This window comes from Sorex fumeus, unplaced genomic scaffold, assembly GCF_029834395.1.
Source record: "Sorex fumeus unplaced genomic scaffold, SorFum_2.1 ptg000088l, whole genome shotgun sequence".
NCBI lineage: Eukaryota > Metazoa > Chordata > Mammalia > Eulipotyphla > Soricidae > Sorex > Sorex fumeus.
Window position 1 is genome coordinate 249,849 of NW_026606145.1, and position 6,754 is coordinate 256,602.

Genomic DNA, 6,754 nt, shown 5'->3' on the forward strand with positions numbered 1-6,754 from the left:
CCCAAGCACTGCGAGGAGAAATTCCTGAGTGCAGAGACAGGAATAACCCCTGTGCATCTCCATGTGTGACCCCCAAAAAATGAAATCTAAATTAGCTAGAATGCTACTAGGATGAACTTTAGAATGCTACTAGGATGAACTTCAGAATAAGAAGAATCACCAAGGTGAGAGAAAACCATTAATTATCACAAAGCACTGATCACCAAAATGCAACATATATATACATATGTATATATATAACCACAAATATATTATCTCAACATGAGTAAATTTTTTTTTTTATGGAACACTTCACGAATTTGCGTGTCATCCTTGCGCAGGGGCCATGCTAATCTTCTCTGTATCGTTCCAATTTTAGTATATGTGCTGCCGAAGCGAGAAAATCATGAGTAAAATTTTATGGAAGAGAAAAATACTTTGATATCCAGAGCTGACACTTGAACCACCTTAGTAATCTCCAGAACCAGTGAACAAAACTAGTGGCCCAAACCATTGTTTCTCACCCTTTCAATGACTACAACTCCCTTTGGGCCTTGTTTCTTCTTGTGGCACCCTGTTCTATCAGTTGGTATTCTAACCTTGTCACAAGACTAGAGGCAAAAATCACCCATTTATTTGATTTTAACCTGTGTTCCCCTTGTAACATCCTGGTGGGCCCCTAGGAGTTATTTGATCCCTTGTTGAGTAATGCTGGTCTACAAAGTTCTATCATCTACTCAATCTACTTAACAATCGTGGAATATACATATACATATACATATACATATACATATACATATACATATACATATACATATACATATACATATACATGTTTATAAGTATTATACTGCAATCACCAAGCAAGGGATGTAGGGGGGAATGAAGCGACAGACTAGAAGTATCATATGAGGTGGGGACTGGGCAGTGGCTTTCAGGGAACTGTTCTAAACTATCCATTAAAAACATAAATGCTATTTACACTATTATAAGCATATCACCTGAATTATCATAATAATTTTAATTGGCTAACGTTCCCCACATTTAATTTTCTCAAAACTATGTTCAGCGGAGCCGCCGCGGGCCCTCGCGGCCGCCGTACTCAAGCACGCCCGCGCATGCGCCCTGAGCCTCGTCTCCGCGGGGCTCGGCGGGTCGCCCCGACTCTGCTGCAGGCTCCTGGGCGAGCCGCAGTTCGGGTTGTTCTGCTGGGGTCCGTCACCTCCTCCTAAGGATGCATCCCGACTTATCTCCACACTTGCACAACTGAAGAGTGCAACATCTTGATACACTTGCTTGAGGAATGTCACAAAAATCACGGCTCTCTGAAATGTTTGGTCATTGCAATGATCTTGATTGAGAGAGGAGAAAAATGCTTGAAGAAAGAGTGCACGGAAAAGAGGATCAAGAGCAGGGAGCATGGTAATGCGATGCGAAAGAGACTGTTTAATTCCCCAGAGGATTCTGAAAAATAAATTGTATTTTCACTGGATGCCTTGGCTGAGAGAAGACCTAAAGCCTCTTGGTTGACAGCTGAAAGAAGCCTCTCAATTGGTTCTCCGAACCCTTTGCCGATCTGTAGACACAAGGCATGGAAAGATCCGGAAAAGCCTGGATTCTGACAATGTTTGCAGAGCCTTCAGTTCTCACCAGCAAACTTGACTTCCCACTTTCCCCCTTTCTCTCCACCAGGGAACACTGGAGTAACTTCTCTCCCTCAAAAAAAGAACTGATTTTAATCATAAAACACACACACACACACACACACACACACACACACACACACACACTATGTTCCAGCAGCATCCCTTTTACTTACCTCTTAAGAAATAATTTACAGTTTTAAATAAATGGACCCAAGAAAAGTTAGTTTGTTAATGATCATACAATGACTAAATAGCAGTTTATCTTAAACCCAATTTTGAACGATCAGAGAAACAGAACCTGGATAAGACTGTGTAGCTGACCCCAGTTTGTTCTCCAGCTTCACATATGGTCCCCCAGAATACTTCCTGGAGTGATCCTTGAGCACAGAGCCAGCAGTAAGCCCTAAGCACCACCGGGTGTAGTCCAACCCCCCTTTCCACTCCTGCCATCACCACCTAATTATGTATAAAACCCAAATCCATACACATACTAGCCTCAGTGCTCATAAACAAAGAGAGAGGGAAAAATATTAGACCCAAGGGCTCCTAGGTGGAGAAGTCAATAAAGCACAAGTAAGTCAAATGGGAACAAACAGAAAGCCTGGAGTCAGAGCTGGACCCTCACAAAGACGATGGGAAAGACAGCAGCCTGGGAGCAGGTGACACAGTACTTCCAGGTCACGGCGTGACAGAGAATTGCAGGCACCTCCTTCCTGACACATGTCCAGGACTTGATGTCCAGACACACCATTAAGCACTGACCCTGTTGACTCCCACGTAAGGAAGGTTTATTCCGTAGAAAACATACCAGACCCCCTACATACTCTGAAACCATATCTGTCAGTGTTTCAGCATCTTCTCTAAATACGGACCCTTTTGGTCTGGCTTACTTCCAGGACCCATATCTCCCCAAATAGAAAATAATGATGATAATAATAATAATAGTAGTAGTAATTTAAAATAAAATTCTAAAGACAAAAATCAGAATAAGATTCCCATATAGTACAGCTGTTTGACTTCAGGGTAGATGCCCAAAAGACTGAAAAGAGTCAAAAAGAGATATTACAACCAAACACACAGCATTATTCACAATAGCACAAGCATAGAAGAAGCAACACAAGTGTCTAGTGGTAGAAGAGGAAGTAGCAGAATGCTGTATAGACATAAAACAGATCACTACTGAGCTTCTCAGAAAATTCTGACACATGGTGAACACTAAAGACATGCTGCTAAGTGAACAAATCAGTGAGAAACAGAGAAACACACATTGAATGAGCTTAGACAGGAACTCTAATAAGTAGCTGGAATCTTAGAAACAGAACAGAGTTGTGGTTGCAGGTTCCTGGAGAGAAGAGGGAAAAGCATGTGCATTATTTACAGAGCAGTCTCTACCCTGCAGAAGGAAGGGGAGAGGAAGATGAAAGGCAGTTGGTTGCACGACATCATCACTGTAGTTAACATCGCTGAACACATAAGAACAAAGATGTCAATTTTTTTTTGGCTTTTTGGATCACATCTGTGATACTCAAGGGGTATTCCTGGCTTTACACTCAGGAATTACTCCTGGTGGTGCTCCAGGGGACCATATGGGATGCTGGGAATTCAACCTGGGTCGGTCGCATGCAAGGCAAATGCTGTACCCACTGTGCTATCACTCCAGCCCCTGAAGATGTCAATTTTATCTTTTATATATGTCACAATACAAACCTTTTTAAAGCTTGGGAAGTAGATCAGTGATCTAGTGAAAAGGAATTAAATTCTGCAGGGATCTCTTCTGGAGACAAAATAAATTGGCGGAGTGGAGGACTAATTGGCTTATCAGTGATCTAGTGAAAAGGAATTAAATTCTGCACGTATCTCTTCTGGAGACAAAATAAATTGGCGGAGTGGAGGACTAATTGGCTTATTCTGTGTAGAAAAATATGTGAATCCAGGGATGAATAAAATTATTAAAGACAAAAGTAAAACGCATAAATATGTATTTATGGCACATATAATAGATCGAAGGAGCGATAGCACAGCGGGTAGGGCGTTTGCCTTACACGCGGCCAACATGGCCGACCCGAGTTCGATTCCTCCGCCCCTCTCGGAGAGCCCGGCAAGCTACCGAGAGTATATGATATGCCAGACACAGTAACAACAAAGTCTCCAATGGAGACGTTATTGGGCCCGCTCGAGCAAATCGACGATCAACGGGAGGGCCTTTACCTTACCTTTACCTTATAATAGATAATACAGGATTGAATATCTCCAAATAGAAAAGAAAGAAAATTAGAAAAGATTGAACGGTAAGAAGACATTCCTGATGAATTCATTACTGTTATCATAAACTACCACCAGGAATGGTCCAAAAACAGTAAAAAATAGTAACCAGCTACTCAGAAGTCTGCTTTTGTGTCACCCCACTAAATTTGAATATTTGAGAAAACCATAATTTTCTCAAACGACAGCTGCCGTTCAGTTGTCTGGTGAAGGAGTCTGAATGTGGACCTGGCCCATTTCACCAGCAAGGTGAGTTCTGTCCTCTGAGATAAACATTTCTGTCTGAGGCAAGCTAAAAGAAATCTGTTCTATATTCACAAACAGACATGGGTGAATACATTTGTCTACGCAAACTGTTAAGTCAGAGGCTAGAATACATAGAAAGCATATGATTACAAGTTTAAATATAGCAACAATATTAGAATAATTTAAAAAGTAATTACTATATTGAGTTCTTGGGCCCCATATCTAGTTGAATTACTTACTTGTACTAGATTATTTTGTACATTATATTAGCTTCTGAGTACAGATTTTTTTCCTGAATGGTGGACATTTTGATTTTACATTGGTACCCTTTTCCTCAAATTATATCATTGAATATTATTTTCATGATACTATCTCACTGCTTTTTATAGTTGCTTATCAGATTAAAGATTGTTTCTTTGTAAACTGTTAAGTTTGTTTAGTGAATGGATATTACTATGTTGAATGGTCTTTCTGCATAGAAACTGTGAACATAAAACTGATTTGTCAAAATGAACTGTGCAGACAGAAACTTCACTTTGCTAGAAGATTCACTTTGTCTTGATTTATATAGAGATGGTTTGAAATGTAAATTCAAAGGAACGAGATGTAATTTTTCTTTTCCACTATTGTCTTTGTAATTTTTAAACTTAGGAACTTTATATTATTATATTGGTGTCGTAAATGAGTTAAAATGTGAATGGAAAAGATAAGAACAAAAGACAAAAACAAAAAAATAATAAATGACAGTATCCTGAACCTTATTCTCTATATTTACTATTTTACTTAAAATTAATTACCTAAGAAAATTATTAGCATAAAAACGTAATCCATATATTGAGGTCCTACAGTATTTTTAATTTTATTTTTATAAAGTTGTTCACAATAATTGATTACATATAATATTTGAACCCTGCACGGCAGAGCCTGGGAAGCTACCCGTGACGTACTCGATATGCCAAACACAGTAACAACAAGTCTCATGATGGAGATGTTACTGGGCCCGCTTGAGCAAAATTGATGAACAACAGGAGTACCGTGATATATATACCGTGAATATAATATTTGAACATGAATTTCACCACCATTACACCTTCCCATAGCCATATTTCAAGTGTTTCCATCCCAAACCCCAAACCCTGCCCCCAAAGCAGAACCGAAGTAATTTGTTTTGTATTTCTTGTTATGAATAATCCACTAAAAATGATCCAAAAAAGTTTTCTTAGAGAAAAATGTGTGAAGATTGTTGTATTTCACCCAGGAGCCATTAAGCCCTTCTATTAGAGATTAGTAGCATGTTGTTAAAGGTTGAGACTTGTGTGCTGAGATATATAGCCTACAGTATTTTTGTGTAATCTTGATGCTTCCAAAGGAAAATAGTATTTGACTGTGATATTTAGATCTCCTATATTTCTCTTATTATTCTTAATTCTTTTTATACCTTTGTCAGCTTAATTTTTGTTTTGTTTCCTCTATATTTCTAATTTCCCTGTATTTTTCTTTTAAGAGATATCTATTTCCTTTTATAGGACCCTAGCCTGGACTGACCAAACCCTACATGACATGGTCTCTTAGACTACAGAAAGAACTGGTCAGGCAACAGATCACTGGAGATCTTTCTGGACCTCTTACTGAGCCAATTCTACTGGGGCACTTCAGACAGAACAGACTTGCCCTCTCTGCCCGCTCCAGATAAAACCCCTGTGGCCACGAGTTTCCAGAAGCAAAACCCAGGTATGCGGATTCCAGGACTAAGACTCCAGGCCACATGGCAGTAGCTGAGACGGGCTGTCCCTCCAAGTCTCCCTGCCCTCTTGGGATCCTGGCTGTCATGCCCACAATCTGCCTCCAGGCGCCATCTCAGTGCATCAACAGTCTTGATTCAGAGACTCCCAAATGAATCTCAAAATGTATTAGCTCCCTACAGAGATGTCTCTGGACCCAACCATTTACAATTTTAGAATTCCAGAAGTGTGTGGTTGCTTTTGTGGTCATGTGACCTCTCGTGTTATTCATAGTAAGCAATAGATAGTAAAGTATCTGCAATAGATAATAAAGTATCTGCATCTGCCCCTGGCAAGGCAGGCTTGAATGGTAGTGGAAAAATTCAAGCAAACCATAATGCTGAAAAGTAGAGAGTGTGGGAGAAATTGCCATAGAGGCGCAGGGGGCGAGGGGGTTGGGATGGGCAGGGGGAATACTGGGGACAGTGGTGGTGGAAAATGTGCACTGGTGGAGAGATGGATATTCGATCATTGTATGACCGAAACACAAACGTGAAAGCTTTGTAACTGTAGCTCACAGTGATTCAATTAAAAAAAAAAACTGGTCAGAAACTTAAGAAACTGAGAGATAACATTTCTGCTCTCAAGTACATTTCAACCCCTAATAAGCTGTGTAATTTCATAGACTTTTTTTTAACTCAGCTTTATTTAAAGGAAGTCAGACAAGTGTGTCCAATTAATTCTCAGTAACATTAAAATTTATAACAGATTCCACGCATATTATTCTGGGTGCATATTTTGAAAGCAATAAATTCAAACAATAATCATAGCTTACCTACGTGACAAATTTAAATGTAAATGGTAAAACTAAAACAAGTAGGTAAAACAATTAGCTAAAAC

General features: G+C 39.5%; 1 non-coding gene across 1 annotated transcript; it reads right to left on the reverse strand.

Annotated features, from left to right (window-relative positions):
• Nucleotides 1-275: 275 nt before the first annotated feature.
• Nucleotides 276-378, reverse strand: LOC130039573 (U6 spliceosomal RNA). Its single transcript, XR_008794926.1, has one exon. It is a non-coding gene; the product is annotated as a U6 spliceosomal RNA (small nuclear RNA).
• Nucleotides 379-6,754: the final 6,376 nt, after the last annotated feature.